This window comes from Dama dama, chromosome 11 (genome assembly GCF_033118175.1).
Source record: "Dama dama isolate Ldn47 chromosome 11, ASM3311817v1, whole genome shotgun sequence".
NCBI lineage: Eukaryota > Metazoa > Chordata > Mammalia > Artiodactyla > Cervidae > Dama > Dama dama.
This window is the reverse complement of record NC_083691.1, coordinates 32,019,904-32,038,473: the sequence shown is the minus strand read 5'-3', so window position 1 is coordinate 32,038,473 and position 18,570 is coordinate 32,019,904.

The window sequence follows — 18,570 nt, the reverse complement described above, 5'->3', positions numbered from 1 at the left end:
TGATGTTCAAATATCTTTTGAATACCTATGTGCGAAGCACTGTGCTAAAGTTCTGGTTAAGCAAAGGTAAAAGCAGTCATGTAAAAGGCTTTCCTAAAGGAAGAACCGTAGAGCATGGGTCTAGTTCAGAGCTCAAGGAGTAATATATGTTACTTCCCAAGATACATTGGACATTTAATAAGAGTAAATGAACTATGAAATAGAGGTCTTTGAGGCACTGAGCAAAGCACAGTGGCAAAACATGGAGAAAGAAAAGAGGCATTCCCCCTGCATGAAAATTCACTGTGGGAGTGAGCCAGGTTGATAAAATTTACCTCCTTTTGACAACTATCATTTGAAGATGTAGAGATTAATAGAAATTTCAAGAAATCTCTTGGTAATACCTAGATTGAGAAAGTCATTCTGTTCAGTATGTCAGTAAAGATACTTCATCTTATTTTCAACTAACAGTTTGGTAAATAAAGCAGCTTTCCTGTCAAACCCAAAATAAGCTAAAGGAAATAAAAAAGCTTGATTTCCATCTTGTAGACTGGTGAGAAGGAAGTGTATTCATTTAAAACTTAAAAAGATATTTTCATCCCCTTTCCCCCTCCATTATGGATAAAATTAATGTTCTTTTTACTCTAGTATTGTAGAATTGACTGCCCCCCCCACACCTTTCTACATAGAACTTGAATTAAAAGAGGCTTCAGTAGGACACTTGCCCTTATAAAGTGGCCTAAATCCTAATTCTTTATGACTTTGCAGTAGAAAGATTTTAAAAGGATAAATTATTTCCTCAGTGCTTACTCTTGAACTTTCTTTACCTGGATTATGGGTTTGTAACTTGAATTTCTGTATTCCAAAATATCCATGTTCACCTTTCAGTCAAAAAGGTATTAGGTGTATTCCACCATGTAATGCAGTCTCAAGTCTGTCCAGGAAGTAAGGGTAGATACCCTGTATTTTCCTTATACTTAATGACCTTAAAGAGAAGATTGGGTTCCTTTTATAAGGACTGTATAAACTAAGGAATCTCTGTACCGCTGTGTATCTCTCAGTCTTAACCTAAAAAGGGCAAGCATGCCTACAAAGATTTCCTTGTCACAGACTAAACTTGGAAGAGAGAGCTGATCAGCTGTGGAGGTGGGCTGTGACTAGATACCCGGCATTCATGAAGAATAACTGCAAATTGAGCTTTCCTGGTTCTTCAAGCTCAAAAGAAACTAAAGGGAAAATCCTGATTTTCATCTTGGCTGCAAAGCCTAGTGAATGCATAGGGAAGAAGAAAGATAAATCCAAGAATGGATTAAGAAAGATAAATCCAAGATTGGATTTAAGATAGATTAAAACCTAAGATTATTTTTATCCTTTTACTGAATTTTTTTTTTTTTTAAGGTTTTGGATTCCTATAATGTAATGAATTGCCATGAGTGGAACATGGAATTTGATGTGAGGCATTTTGTGGGCTAAGTGATGGTTTTCTATTGAACCATATTATCTAGTGACAGCTTTTGCCACTGCTCAGCATTTAAGGTTGTGCACCTGTGGCTAAGTGATGCAGACATTGGCTCAGAAAAATTCTATATTAAACCAACTAGAGCACTTGGATCCTCTTTGTAAATAATGTTTAATATTCAGATTAGCCCAGTAAGAAAGCAATGCACTAAATGTTATCAAAATACCTGAAGATACTTTAGAACTATTATTATACACACAGTCTATGTCCTTCCTATGGAAAGTGTGGTATGTAGAATCTTTTATTTCTTAAGTCAGTTCTTTTCAAAAACCAGTGTCTAATGTTTTCAGATACCTAGAGCTTAGAAACACTGGAGTTAGACTTGAACTCCATGTCAGCCGTTGTTTTCATTTTAGATTTTCAGGCATAGTGGTTTGAAGGGAACCCAGCTGAATCCATATGTAATCATTTTGAACAAGCTTTAAATAAATGAAACTCTTACAGAGTCTCAAAATTGGTTTCCTGTTCATTGTATACAGAGACAGAATCTGCGCTGAAAAGGACCTGACAGTTTTACTCTGATAATAAACTTAGTGAAGAGCAAGTTTGTCATTAGAAAGTTTGTTATGAAATTTTTAGAACCCATGAAAGATCTAGAGTACATGATAAATGAAACTCTAGAAATTAAAAACTTTTAACCATAAGTGCTACGACCTATTTTTTTAAACCCATATTCTGAGAATCATTGCTTCATACCTTAAGACTTTCACCAGCACCAAGAGAAATCAGAATGGAAGAAATGACCTTAGTTGGTCTTACTTTAAAATTTTTGTACGCATAGGCCTTAGCACTTTGACAGATAAAGCTCTGCCTTTTAGCTCCTTCTCACTCTTGTCTTTATTCTTCCTACTTTTAGACTGTTTCTCTTACTGGTCATATAAAACTACCTTCAGGATTGAATGTATAATAATGTTTCTGCACATGGACAAACTGTATTTTATCTTAATGACTCATGTTGAATAAAGGCATACAGTTTTACTCTAGTGACTGTGCCTTTTCTTTTCCAAAGAAACCAGACACCATATTGAATGACTCAGCTGTTTGTTTCCCCTTCCCCTGTACCTGATTGCACAGCTGTTCCTGGGTCCTGGCTAAATTTGGGTATTACAGAGAGTGCCAGTCTCTTCAGGCAGCACTCAAAGAACTCAACATGAGCATTCACTCATAAAGAGTGAATGCATTTCAAAAATTAAAAGGAAACCGATACTACAAAGATATGGTGGTATTGGCATAAAGACAGAAATGGAAGCAAATGGAATAGAGAGCCCAGAAATGAACCTTCAAATACATGGTCAAGTAATTTTTTATAATGGTGCCAAGAAAAATCAATGAGAAAAGGGCAGTCTTTCAGTAAATGTTGGGAAATTTTGATATCCATGTGCAAGAAAATAAAATCAGACCCTTCCTCTACACCATACATAAAAACTAACTTAAATGGATGAAAGACCTAAACATAGCTAAAACTCTTCAAAGAAAACAAGAAAAATCATAATTGGATTTGACAATGATTTTTTAGATATGATGCCAAAAGCACAGGTGACAAAAGATAAACTGGATTTCATTAAAAATTAAAAACTTGTGAATCAAAGGGCATTATCAACAGAAGACAGCCCACAGAATGGGAGAAAATATTTACAAATCATATATTTAAGTCAGTTTTCAGAATATATAAGGAATTCCTACAACATAACCAATTTAAAAAGTACTTGAATAAAGGACTCGAGTAAAGGACTTGTATAGGTCTCCAAAAATGTACAGGTAGCCAATAAGCAAATGAAAATATGCTCAACCTTGCTAATTACTAAGGAAATACAAAACTACAATGAGATACAACTTCACATGTACTAGGATAGCTATATTGTCAAAAAATAAAACCGTTGGCAAGAATATAGAAAAATTGAATCCTTGTGCATTGGAAATATAAATAGGTACACCAACTATGGAAAATGGTATAAATGTTTCTCAAAAAAATAAATGGAAGTACCCAATGATCCAGCAATTTCTGGATGTACACCAAAAAGAAATGAAGGCAGAAACAGGTATTTGTAAACTAATGTTCAAAGCAACACTATTCACATTAGCTAAAAGATGGAATGACTCGAATGAATGAATATTCAATGTGGTATATACATATGATGGGATATTATTCAATCTTAAGAAATGAAATCCTGACACATACTACAACATGGATGAGCCTTGAGGACATTATACTAAGTTAAATAAGCCAGAAATAAAAGGACAAATACTGTATGATTCCATTTATATGAGGTGGAGTAGAATAATCAAAATTCCTACAAAGTAGAATGGTGGTTGCCAGGGAGTAAGGGTGAAGGGGGATGGGGAGTTAGCGTTTAAAGTTCTAGAGATGGATGGTAGCAATGGTTGCATAATGGTGTGACTGTACTCAGTACCAACTGTACACTTGAAACTGTTCTCTTGAAAATGGTTAAAATGGCATATTTTATGTTTATTTTACCACAATAGAAAACAAAAGCAGAAGAAAACTGAAAGTGGGTAGTGAAATAAAACTTGTGTGACATTTTCTCATCTGAGCGACAAGAAGATTAATTTAAAAGATTTTAAGGAAATAGCGTAAGTTCCACCCATGGAGTTCAGAAAAACTCTATAGCACTAGAGAAACTAGTGATGATCTTAGAAGAAGCCATGTATCTTTGAGGAAGCAAAAGTTTTGGAGACCACCCTGTGCAATGGCTCAGAAAAGTGTCCTTGGACCTAAGCTGAGAATAGAACCAAGTACAACCAGGAACCCTGCTATTTAACTTTTGGGCAAGAGTACATCATGTGAAATGCCAAGTTGGATGAGTTACAAGCTTGAATCAAGTTTGCTGGGAGAAATACCAATAACCTCAGATAGGCAGATGATGCCACCCTAATGGCAGAAAGTGAAGAGGAAATAAAGAGCCTCTTGATGAAAGTGAAAGAGGAGAGGGAAAAATTGGCTTAAAACTCAACATTCAAAAAACTAAGATCATGTGGCATCCAGTCCCATCACTTCCCAGAAAATCGATGGGGAAACAATGGAAATAGTGGCAGATTTTATTTTCTTGGGCTCCAAAATCACTGCAGATGGTGACTGCAGCCATGAAATTAAAAGACACTTGCTCCTTGCAAGAAAAGTTATGACAAACCTAGACAGTGTATTAAAAAGCAAAGAAGTCACTTTGCCAACAAAGGTCTGTCTAGTCAAAGCTATGGCTTTTCCAGTAGTCATGTACAGATGTGAAAGTTGGACCATAAAGAAGGCTGAGCACCAAAGAATTGATGCTTTCAAACTGTGGTGATGGAGAAGACTCTTGAGAGTCCCTTGGACAGTGAGGAGATCAAACCAGTCCTAAAGAAAATCAACCCTGAATATTCACTGGAAGGACTGAGGCTGAAGCTGAAGCTCCAGTACTTTGGCTACGTGATGCGAAGAGCCAACTCATTAGAAAAGCCCCTCATGCTGGAAGATTGAGGGCAGAAAGAGAAGGGGGCGAAAGAGGATGAGATGCTTGGATGGCATCACCAACTCAATGGACATGAGTTTGAGCAAATTCCAGGAGATAGTGAAGGACAGGGAAGTCTGGTGTGCTGCAGTCCATGGGGTCGCAAAGAGTCAGACACAACTGAACACACGCACACACAGTGTATTAAGTTTGATGGTAGCTAAAGGTTTTTCCTAGATGCCCTTCATCAGGCTGAGGATGTTCCCTTCTATACCTGCTGAAAGTTGGGTTTTGTTTTTTATTTTTAATCAGGAGTGGAAATTGGATTTTGTCAAGTGCTTTTTCTGCATCTATTGATTTGATATGGGTTTTCTTTTTCATTTTGTTAATATTATGAATTATGTTGATTGGCTTCAGAATATTAAACCAACTTCGGATTCATTGATTTTCTCTATTGGTTTTTCTGAGTTTTTTTCATTGATTCCTGCTCTAATGCTCATTATTATGTTTCATTTCTTTTGCTTATTTTAGGCTTAATTTGTTCTTTTTTGTCTAATGTCTTAATATAGAAGCTGATGTCATTAACAAGAGATGTCATTAATTTAACAATTTTTTAATAATGTTTAGTACTTATAAATTTCCCCCTAATTACTCCTTCAGTATCATGCCAACAATTTTGATATGCTGTTGCTTTATTTCTCTGCAGTTCAAGATACGTTCTAACTTTGATTTTGATTTCTTCTTTGACCCATGTGTAATTTAGAGATGTGTTATCTAGTTTCAAAGTATTTGAAGAATTTTTAGATATCAATCTCTTACAGATTTCTATTTTAATTTCATTATAGCCAGAGAACATAGTTTTTAAAAGCTTTTTATTTTATATTAAAGTATATAGCTGATTAACAATGTTGTGATAGTTTCAGGAGGACAGCAAAGGGATTCAGCCATGCATGTACATGTATCCATTCTCCTCCAAATTCCCCTCCTATCCAGGCTGCCATATAACATTGAGCAGAGCAGAGGACACATTTTGTGTGACTTGAATTCTTCTAAATCTATTGACTTGTTTTATGGCTCATAACATTGAGTATGTTTGAAAAGAAAAGTGTGTAGTCTGCTGCATTGTGTACCATAAATGTCAATTAGGTCAATGTGGTTGATAAAGTTGTCCATATTTTTATTGATTTTTCTGTCTACTTGCTCTATATCAGTTATTAAGAAAGGAAAATGGAAATTTTCAACTAGAGTGGTAGATTCCTCTCTCTTTGCAATTCTTTCAGTTTTTGATTTGTGAATTTTTAATAAACTTTTTTTAGAGCACTTTCAGAGGTTACAGCAAAATTGAGGGGAAGGTATGGAGCATTAACATACACCCACAACCTCCCTGACTACCAACCTCCCACACCAGAGCTGTGTATTTGTTAAAATCCACTGGCACATCATTATCACCCAAAGTTCATAGTTTACATTACTATTGTACCTTCTATCGGTTTTGACAAATGGATAATGACATTTATCCACCATTATAATGTGGTACAAAATTATTTCACTGCCCTAAAAATCCTGTGTGCTCCACCTATTCATCCCTTTCGCTACCCCCAACACCTGGCAAACCCTAATCTTTTCATTGTCTCCATATTTTGCCTTTTCTTGAGTGTCATGTATTGAAATCATACTGTACATAAACTTTTCAGATTGCCTTCTTTCAGTAATATGCATTTAAGATTCCTCCATGTCTTATAAAATTTCTTTAACCAATCATCCATTGATGGACACTGAGGTTGCTTCCATATGTTGGCTATTATAAGTGATGCTGAAGTGATCTTTGCGGTGCGTGTGTTCAAGCTAGTGTTTTTGTTTTCTTCGGATGAATAACAAGAATTGGAATCGCTAGATCATATGTTGATCTATTTTTTTAATTTTTGAGGAACTTCCATACTGTTTTCTGCAGTGGCTGCACCAGTTTACATTCCTGCCAACGGTGCACTCCTCACCATCATTTATCTCTTGCCTTTCTGATAACAGCTCTTCTAACAGGTGTGAGGTGTTATCTTGTGGTTTTGACTTGCATCTCCCTGAGGCTTAGTGATGCTGAGCATCTTTCCCTGCACCTCTTGTCCACCTGTATGTCTTCTTTGGAAAAATGTCTATTCAGAGCATCTGCCCAGTTTTTAATTACCCTGATTGTTTTCTTGCTATTAAGTTATATGAATCTTTTACATATTTTAGATATTAACCCCTTATCAGATATATGATTTACAAATATTTTCAACTACTTATTCAGTTGCCTTTTAATTTTGTTGATGATTTCCTTTGCTGTGCAGAAACTTTTTAGTTTGATGTAATGAAGTTTAAAAAAATAAAAAGGCTAGCTTGAAGCAGAAAGCTGAGCTATAACTTCTTTGTTTTAGCCAGAGTTCATTCTTCTCTCCTAGGGCAATAAACTTCAATCTCATTGTTTGACTGAAAGGCTTGGCCAGGGTTAGGGGGAAGGTAGAGGATGAATTACTGAGAAGGGAAAGTACATTATTATCCAATAACTATGAATCACATGTGCTAATTAGTTGAAGAAAACTTTCAAAGCATCAAGATAGAGGATAGTGAATGGAAGTCCATCCATGTGTATGTTGTAACTGGAATTTTATGATGGGATGAGTTGCAGAAAAGAAGCCTATAGATCTCAATCTTCTTTTTCAGTTCTACATGGTAGGAGTTCAGTATATCTATGTTGAATTAGGTAGAAATCTTAATTTGCAGTTTTTAAAATTTCTTTTACACTTGTGAGAGAAAATAAGGGCAAAGAAGTTTATTTTTAAGGCTTATCAGAAAAAAGGAAGAGTTAAATACTTTAATTTCAAATTATATTAAAAAATGGATGTCAAACTATCCTAAAAGGATTAAATTTTAAGAGTTGAAGGGATAAATAAAGGCAGATCAATATGATATACTCTTTTAAGTATACTTGTTGGGAATTTTTAAATGCTCTTTAAACATCACCTCTCCCCAATTATTTGCAAATACATATTTTAGACAATTAGATATGCAGTGTATCTTTTTCTTTATTGAATCAATTTTTCTTTATTTTAATATTATATTGAAGATAGTAATATTTGCGATCAAATATCTATTAAGCATTGACCATGGCTTGAGGACTGAGAGAAACAGTGGTTCCAGAGAGATGGAGGAGAAAGAACATGACGACAGATGTACTTCATAAGAGTGATAGAACCTCACATGTCAGAGTTAAGCGGCTCTGGCTCTGTGTAATGGGGGAAATTTGGGTGCTTCTCTTATTTATGGCAATACCTCCATCTGTTTCACACATCTATAACTCATAAAATGCTTACAAAATTTATCCCATTTCATCTTCATCACTGTCCTGTGAGGAAGAGGTTACCATGTTTATTTAACAAACAAAAATCTGAGAATCAAAGGGGATAAAGGCCCTCAGTCAGCAGAGTCTGTGTGGCAGAGCTGGGGGCGGAACCCTGTTTCCTGAGTCCTGGACACCAGCTACACCAGCGTCCTGCTTCTGTAAAGAGGAGAGCACGCCCTGCCTTGGCGGTGGCGGCCTGCTCGATAGCATCCCCCTTCTGATACTGCCGTCTCTTAGGGAGGAGTCCCAGTCTCCTTAGGGGAAAGAAAGCTCTGCAGTTAGACTAAATATAGTCTGGGAGAGGCAGTCTCTCATTTGGACTAATTATCCTGTCACCCATCAGAAGAACAAAGAGTGAAGAACTTTCAGGCCTCATCATTCCAGCTCCTCTCACCAGCTGGGGCTTCCATGTAAAAGGCCTGACCTCCGGGCTGGGAGATGCACGTTGTTAACAGAGCAGACTCAAGTGACTAAGGAGCTGACTGAGGATGCTCTGGGCTGGCCCCAGGAAGACCATGGCAGGGACGAGACTGCTTCAGTCTCAGGCACAACGCCTCTATTGAGAACTGGAGACAGATTGGCCTGGTGAGAACTCCCTCTGTCCAGATGGGAGGCCCTCAGCGAACCATGCAGCCTGACAGTCAGCTGAGTGCTCCACTGATAACCAATTTTGCAAAGCTCTTCTTGTTCTTCCATCTAACCAACCCGTACATGCTGGGTTCAAGGCACGTGGAAAGTGAAATTCTCTCAGTTGTGTCTGATTCTTTGCGACCTCATGGGCTATACAGTCCATGCAATTCTCCAGGCCAGAATACTGGATTGGGTAGCCTTTCCCTTCTCCAGAGGATCTTCCAGACTCAGGAATCAAACTGGGGTCTCCTGCATTGCAGGTAAATTCTTTACCAACTAAGCTATCAGGGAAGCCGTACAAGGTATGTGGGGTGTTTATTAAATATCATGCCGCAAGGAAGCCAGGAGATGTGCTACCTGAATCCTTAAGAGTTGAATTGAAAACCAAAGTTAGTGAAATTCAGGAGAATGAAAGTACTTTGGTCAAGATGTGTGCTTACACCATTAAGGTTTGAGGTCAAAAAGAGTTTTTTTTTTTTTTTCAAAAAGAGTTTTATTATTGAAGGCCAATGTATCAGGGCAAGCAATGAAATATTGTCTCAGGGGAGCTTTTTTAGAGTCTTATTTGGTATTAGAGCAGTGCTATAGAACACATGGCAGCAGCCAGTAACAAAATTTTTAAAATGAAGAATGAGGCTTAATAGAACACAAAATTCTGTTAGCCACCAGTACTACAAATGATTCCAGTTAAGTTACTTTCTGTTGTGGATGATTTTATGATAGAGGTGTAACATCTGCGGGTGGGCTCAGACCAACTGTTACATGTGAGAATCTGGACCAGCACACCTAACATTTGAAACAAGTTCCAAGTGAAACAGTGCACTGGAAAAAAATATTTTGCACATTTCAGATCAGATGTTTGCACATTTTAAAATCAAACCTCATTTCTAAGAAAAGGAATGTAGCTCATTCAGCCAATGGCAAGTGAAAAACAGAATTCAAAGTGCTCACGTCACAGTTAGAATCATCATCCGACCCATCCCTGAGTGGGGACATGAGTCATACATCCTGTGTCTCGTACTGACTAGTGGATATTCAAACTTCATCATCAACAACAACAGTATGTATTTACTGACAATCTGCTCTGATAAGGGGAATGAGCCTGAGAAATTAGTTTTGAATTTCATGAACACATCCTCTTCAGATTTGCTTCAACACAGAATTCTGCTTCAGAACCCAGGGATGAAACAGGAGCTCCCACCTCTACCCAGAAGCTGGAGGAGACAGAAGTAGGCTAGGATCCAATGCCAGGCTTCTGGAAAGCAGTATAGAATGGAAAGAAGTAAAGAGAGTTGGGGAGCCAGTGCTCTTAAAGCCAGGAAATTTAAGACTGGTCGTTTCCCTTCTTTTTGTGCTTGTTCCCTCCTGTGAACCCCTCCTCCTTTGGTTCTCTCTCCCTCCCTGACTCCATCTCCTTCTGGCTTCATTTTATTTTGTCTGGTTCTTGCTCATCCTCGGCTTTGTCTAAAATTTTACTGCTGAACGTATGTGAGAGAGCCATCAGATCAAAAACCAGTCACTCTGAAAGCCTGGACCATCCTAAAGACCAAATTGGATTAATTATGCCCAGACATGCTTTTAAAATAAAGAAAGAGAGCCAAATGAACTGAAAAGTTGGGTTCAGTGGCCTTGAAATAATGTGGCTTCTTTGCATATCTTGGTAGGGTTTTCGAACGGTAGAAAAGACAGTCTTTTTCAGGAGACTTTTGTTTGAAAATTTACTTGTCTAAGAGACTCAGTCAAGTATATGCTCTGCAAATGCAGGTATAGTGCTGGATACTCCGCAGCAGACTCCCAGGTCAGTTCTCTCTGCCCTGAGAGGAAGGCACTTCTGGAGAGAAACATGTTTCTGGATGGAGAATTTGGAAGGGTGGCCTAGAGCATACATCCAAGGGACAGTGTTTCTAAGACTTGTAAGGGTGATGCATTTCTCTCCCTTTGTAGCCAAAAATAACAGATTGCAGACAAAGTAGGTCCCCTTTAGACCGTGGTTTCTGAACCTTGGCATTTTGATATTTGGGCCTGGATGAGATTGTGCTGGGGGCTGTTTTATGCTCTGTGGGATATTTAAGAGCATCCCTGGCCTATGTATGCCCATGAGATGCCAGTAGCATGCTCCCCCACACCCCCTGGTTGTGACAACAACAAAAGATGTCTCCAGACATTGCCAAGTATCTGCTGCGCAGCCAAGTCAACCCTGGTTAAAAATCCCTTCTTTAGAGAAGGGAATGGAATAGTCTGTTCCAAAATATACATAGTGAAAGTGAAGTCACTCAGTCATGTCCAACTCTGCAACCCCATGGACTGTAGTCTACCAGGCTCCTCTGTTCATGGGATTTTCCAGGCAAGAATACTGGAGAGGGTTGCCATTTCCTTCTTCAGGGGATCTTCCCGACCCAGGGATCGAACCCTGGTCTCCCGCATTGCAGGCAGACACTTTATCCTCTGAGCCACCAGGAAAGCCCCAAAGTATACAAAGAAGATCCTAAATGTTTTAAAAAGCTTAGGGAAAGAGGATTGTTCAGGAAAAATAGGATGATAGCTTAATTTTCATAGCTTCTAAGCTTCTCCAAGCTGTTATCTCTGCTAAACTGTATGCTTCATAAGGGCGGGGACAACAGGTATCTTATTTACTGCCATATCCTAGGGCCCAGTATAGTGTCTAGGACATAATAGGTGCTTAATGAACATTTGCGGAATACACCATTTAATAAGCAAATCACAATAAACTGTGGAAAATTCTGAAAGAGATAGGAATACCAGACTACCTGACCTGCCTCTTGAGAAACCTGTATGCAGGATAGGAAGTAACAGTTGGAACTGGACGCGGAACAACAGACTGGTTCCAGATAGGAAAAGAAGTACGTCAAGCCTGTATATTGTCACCCTGCTTATTTAACTTATATGCAGAGTACATCATGAGAAACGCTGGGCTGGAAGAAGCACAAGCTGGAATCAAGATTGCTGGGAGAAATATCAATAACCTCAGATATGCAGATGATACCACCCTTATGGCAGAAAGTGAAGAAGAACTAAAGAGCTTCTTGAAGAAAGTGAAAGAGGAGAGTGAAAAAGTTGGCTTGATACTCAACATTCAGAAAACAAAGATTATGGCATCTGGTCCCATCCCTTCACGGCAAATAGATGGAAAAATAGTGGAAACAGTGAGAGACTTTATTTTTGGGGGCTCCAAAATCACTGCAGATGGTGATTGCAGCCATGAAATTAAAAGACGCTTACTCCTTGGAAGGGAAGTTGTGACCAACCTAGATAGCATATTGAAAAGCAGAGACATTACTTTGCCAACAAAGGTCTGTCTGGTCAAGGCTATGGTTTTTCCAGTGGTCATGTATGGATGTGAGAGTTGGACTGTGAAGATAGATGAGTGCTGAAAAATTGATGCTTTTGAACTATGGTGTTGGAGAAGACTCTTGAGAGTCCCTTGGACTGCAAGGAGATCCAATCAGTCCATCCTAGGGGAGATCAGTCCTGGGTGTTCATTGGAGAGACTGATGCTGAAGCTGAAACTCCAGTACTTTGGCCACCTCATGCGAAGAGTTGACTCATTGGAAAAGACCCCGATGTTGGGAAGGATTGGAGGCGGGAGGAGAAGGGGATGACAGAGGATGAGATGGCTGGATGGCATCACCGACTCGATGGACATGAATATGAGTAAACTCCGGGAGTTGGTGATGAACAGGGAGGCCTGGCGTGCTGCGATTCATGGGGTCGCAAAGAGTCGAACACGACTGAGCAACTGAACTGAACTGAACTGAACCGATACATAAAGCACCAAGACACAGTCCTATATTAACCCTAATCCTTACAACAACATTAGTAGAATAGGCATTAAAAGTAAAACTCTTTAATAAAGCAAATTCAGATATCACATAATTGTTGACTACTAATTCCTGTCCTTCTCCCAGCCTCTATTCTCAAATGGGATGAGCTAAAGGTCTTACCAACCAGAGTAGAGAGGGCTGCAACCTTCTCTGTGGAGGTGGGGAGGCAGAGAGTGAGTTCCCAGGTATGCTTCCAGCCAGATTTCCCTGGATCCAAAAGACACAATGGGTGCCAGGGAGCATGGAGATTCCTGGAATTATTGCTGCTGTCCTGGGAACTTGACCAGTCACAGGACCCATACTTGTCCCATAAATATTTAAATCAGAGTAAACAATGTCCAAGTGGCACCAAACCACAGCTGAGACTCATACCCAGAACCCAAACCTGAGTTATTTCATTAACTTCTCAAAATGGGCCCTCGCATTTTATAAGACTGATTTCTTTTGCCTACCCATCTTTTACTGTATCATCTCTAAGGTACAAATGAGGAAACTGAGGCTTTAAGAGATTGCATGCTTTGTTGGGAAACACAGAGCTCCTAGATGGTAACCCAAGATTTGAATCATGCAAGGCTGGGCTGACTCCATGCTCTTTCAACACATACTTTTCCAGATCAGAGTTGGTGATGGCCATTCCTGCATTCTGTGTGTTATGATTCCCTGAATGGTCTGGGATGGGAGACTGTCAGATTCTTTATTATGTGGGCTTGGGAGGGGCAGATGAACAGGACCTGATTTGGAGCCAACAGCCTCGAAGCTATGCCAAGCCGGAGTGCAGCAGGCATCCCAGGATGAAGAGCAGGCAGGACTGGACTGGCCTGGTAGGAACAGGCAGAGGCAAAAATGCAGTGTCAATTGTGGATCTGAACAAGGTGAGGCAGAACCTAGATCAGTTGCCTGCTCATGGCTCCCAAGGCACACAGGACCACTGAGTGGACCACTGCCTTTTAAAGAGGCCTGAGTAGAATGCCTAGATAAGCCAGGGGTCTGGGCAACTTGTCAAGACTCCCCTACCCCTGGGGGAAGGCGTGGTATTGGGGAGCGTGCTTGTTAAATTATGTGCATATACACATGTTCTCAGGAAAGAAAGCTGGCCAGGTCCTGGACTGAACTGGTGTTCCTTACTCATATTCTTTGTTATTTTTTAGAACTCTCTCATCCTTTAGAAAGATATTATACTTTGGGCAGCTGTGTGGTCACCAGTCTTGCTGATTGTGTCTATGAGTGGTGCCAGAGATTTCATACAGACTAGGAGTCCAGCTGGTTACAGAAGCCAAGCACACAACTGTTTCTAGAAGAGATGGTTGAAGCTGAGACGCTTTAATTCAAGGGGGAACCATGGGCCCCAGCGACTCCATCTTTCTTAACAGGGAATCCCATCACAGGGACTGGGAGGTGTAAACTGAGCCAAAGGAAGCAGAACAGAAACACAGCCCAAGTGAGCCGGTGGTGATGAAATGAGATCCACAGGGATAGTTTCTTCCCAGACAAGAGAGCAGGTGGCAGAGTAATGACATGGGGTGGAGTTCACCTTTCCCCTCCTCGCAGGCAGACCTGCTGTTTAAGATGGAGGAGGTACATAGGCTGCTGAGAGAGTGCTCTGTACTCATAACCCTCATGTCAAACTATGTCCTCTTAATTCTGCAGGGAAAATGATCTATGAATCATTGTACCATAGACCAATACCCTTGCATCCTTTTCCTTCATGAAGTAAACTCATGTCATATATTACATATTATTTCCTATTATTTCATTAATCAAATTCTGTTGATGCAGAGGAACTCAAATTCTGGGTCCTCAACTTTTATTTTTTTAAGGAATGGAAATTTAGTAGTATGTATTTTTAAAAATGTATTATGATGTGTATTGATGTTCACTATATTCTAAGGTTTGCTCAAGACCCTAGGGGCATACGACACGTGAGGTTCTTATTCTTGTGGCATTGATATTCTAATGGGAGAGTACAGTGGGAAAGAAACATACAGATAAACAAATACAGTGATTCCACACAGGGAGAATCACATCTCTGAAACTGACACGATGCTTCACAATTTCCTGAATTATTACATTTATTGTTCTGTGTAGTATTATGAAGCTCATTATAAATTATATTCTTTCTATTCCTCTGGGTCCTTGGTAGAGTGTGACCCCTAAATGCATGGATTGCTCTTTGCAGCAATGGCCCTTAGCTCTTAAGCTATTATTTTTTCTTTTTCTTTTTTTTTTTTTTTGCTATTATGTTTTCAATGGGCTGGTCTTTGTCATCACTTTTTTCCCAGAAATGCTGAGTTCCCAGCAAGGTTAAATTAAACACAAGATCAATGACTCAGTTGTGTCACTGATTTGCTGCAATTGTTAAAGAGGCTAGAAATCCCAAGTAAGAGCTTTTTAGATAAGTGGGCTTTGGGGTTATGGTGAAGACTTTCACATTTAGCCTAAGGAGACACAGGAGGCTCAGGTTCGATCCCTGGCTCAGGAAGATCCCCTGGAAGAGGGCATGGCAACCCATCCCAGTATTCTTGCCTGAATCCTGTGGGCAGAGGAGCCTGGCGGGTTACAGTCCACAGGGTCATAAAGAGTCAGACACTACCGAAGTGACAAGACACACGCACGGTACACTGAATAGTGACCCCCCCCCCCATACCCATATCTTAATCCTTGGCACCTGTGAATGTCACCTTATATGACAAAAGGGAAAAAGGACTTTGCAGGTTGATTAAGTCAAGGATTTTGAGCTGGAGAAATGATCTTGGATTACCCAGATAGGCCCAACGTAATCCTTATAAAAGATCCCTGCAAGGACCCTATATGTAAAGGTCCTTGGAAGAGGGATTGAAGTGGGTTGAAGGTACCCCTGGGCAGGGAATGAGGACAGCCTGTAGAAACTGGAAAGGCAATGAATTCTCCCCAGGAGCCTCCAGAAGTAAACAGCCTTGCAAACCTAGATCTTTAACCCTGTAAAACTCACGTTGGACATCTGACTTCAATGACTATAAAAGAACCATTTTGTGTTACGTTAAACCATCCAGTTTGGGAAATTTGTGACAGCACCAACAGGAAACCAATAAATGTGTGTTTTCATGCAGATACTCCCCACCCCCAGGAAACAAATGTACGAATCCTCCTCATTCTGATTCCAGCTCTTCTATCTGATTGCCCAGCAGCCCTTTACCCTGGAAGCCAGAAAGGATGACATCATTGTTTAGAGAAGGAAGGTCATATAAGAGAAGGGATCTGATCTTTTTCTCCAACTAACAGCCTAATATCCTCTGCCTCCTGCCTTGTTTTAAAGTCTCCTCTCTTTCCCTCTCTCTACTTCCAGTTGAGGTTTGCTGCATTGAACTGGACAGGCTAGACTGGTCTGGAAAGACCAGCCTGAACTAGTCTGGATGTCTGTTTCCTAGCAGCCAATTAAGGGCCCTGTAAGGTATTCTGGCCTGGAGAACTCCATGGACTGTATCGTCCATGGGGTTGCAAAGAGTCAGACATGACTGAGTGACTTTCACTTTCACTTTTCAAGGAATAAATGAGTGAAGCAATGCACAGGGAATTCAATCAGTCATCAAGTATTTACTGAGCACCTAAAATTTGCCCAGCACTGTATTGCTACCAGAGAGCCCAAGATAATTAAACAGATTCCCTGACCTTGAGGAAAGACAGATGTGCACACCATAAATTACAAAAACAATATATAAAATTCCATAAAAGAAGGATCAAATATGTCATAGGAACCCCGGGCAGGGATTAATTCTGCCTAGCCTATCAGAGGTGGCTGCTATAGGAAATATCATCTGATCAGGGCCTTGAAGAATACATAGGAATTTCACTGAGAAGAAGGAACACATGTTCCAGGCAGAGGGAAACAGTCATGAAAATACATTGTTTAGCAGCCTGCAGTCTGCCTCACCTTCCAGGCGCCTCCATTCTTCACGTGGCTCCACTAACAAAATAGCACTAAGCTTCACAGCCAAAGGGTGTGGGTAGGAGTCACATGTGGAAACCAGAAATTGGCAACACATGATAAGGGACAAATTCCTTCTAAATATAGAATTCCTGACCTCAAATTAGGGGCCACCCAGCCTTCTTTAATTTCTTCTGTCTATTCTAAATCCACTTTTTGTCTTATTGCCTATTAATATATAACCCAATGATAAATGAATGTTTCTACCTCTATACATTGGCAGAAACCACTATATAACTGTGCAGAAATGTATTTTTTAAATTATGAGCACAAGAATTTTGACAGAAAAAAAAAGAGGGGATTTGATAAATGTCTGTATTGTACGTACCATTTAACCTTTTCTGGCTTTTGTCAGAAAACTTGTCCAAGTTAAAACTTACAAAGTTAAACACTAACTTATCAAAGTGAGGTTCCCTCCTTCCCTCCCACAGATACTGGGAGAAGGGGCCTGTCTTCAGGTGTTGCTGGAACAAACTATAAATTCCTTTGGCAGCCTGGAGTTTTCTCAGGCAGGCACTTCTAGTGGGGCCTAAGGTCATTCTAAGGATGTGACCTTGAGCTGTTAGAAACCATGTTCGTGCTTGTTCAAGTCTTTACAGACCAAGCTTGAGGCCCCGAAGAGAAAAGGCTCAGAGGAACCTGGCTAAGTTTGGTGAAGGAGAGAATTGGTGTCACTGTTCAGGGGCATTGTCTTGCCCTGATGACTTTCTGGGTCCGGGTCCTATTCCTTAGAGAGATCTGCATCTATTTGATTGCTCTTGGGAGCCCCGAGATACCTGCATATTCTCAAAATACATTTTCCTTCACTTAAGCAAATTGTCTGGAATTCTCTCCTCAGAAGGAAGTGATCCCTCACCAAAATCAATCACATTACCTGTATCAACACAGTCCACATACATGTCATTTTTAATGGGTCGATGGCCATGCCTTCATATTGATGTCTCATAGCCTGTTTTGCAATGACTCGAGTCATTTCCAGACTTTTATGCTTATCGGTAGACCTACAAGGAACAGATGTAAGAGTTACATTTTTCCTCCTTGAAAGTGAAAGTGAAAGTCGCATCTGACTCTTTGCAACCATAGTCCATGGAATTATCCAGGCCTTTGCCTCCTTAAATAAGGTGAAAAGGTGGGCTGACATGAGAGATTTTGTTACCCTGCTGCCAGACTCCTTTCAGGGCATTTCAGGGCATTGGTTTTCCCACTGCCCCATCTAAACAGACTTTCATTTTTATTTATTTTTGTTTGTGTAATGATGCCTGGGAATTGTTTCACCTGTATCTTTAAATGGCTAATATAGTCAAGTGGCCCTTAGGAAGCATCACTACACACAAAGCTAGTGGAGGTGATGGAATTCCAGTTGAGCTATTTCAAATCCGAAAAGATGATGCTGTGAAAGTGCTGCACTAAATATGCCAGCAAATTTGGAAAACTCAGCAGTGGCCACAGGACTGGAAAAAGTCAGTTTTCATTCCAATCCCAAAGACAGGCAATGCCAAAGAGTGTTCAAACTACCGCACAATTGCACTCATCTCACATGCGAGTAAAGTGATGCTCAAAATCCTCCAAGCCAGGCTTCAACAATACATGAACCATGAACTTCCAGACATTCAAGCTGATTTTAGAAAAGGCAGAGGAACCAGAGGTCAAATTGCCAACATCCACTGGATCATCAAAAAAGCAACAGAGTTCCAGAAAAACATCTGTTTCTGCTTTATTGACTATGCCAAAGCCTTTGACTGTGTGGATCACAATAAACTGTGGGAAATTCTGAAAGAGATGGGAATACCAGACCACCTGACCTGCCTCTTGAGAAG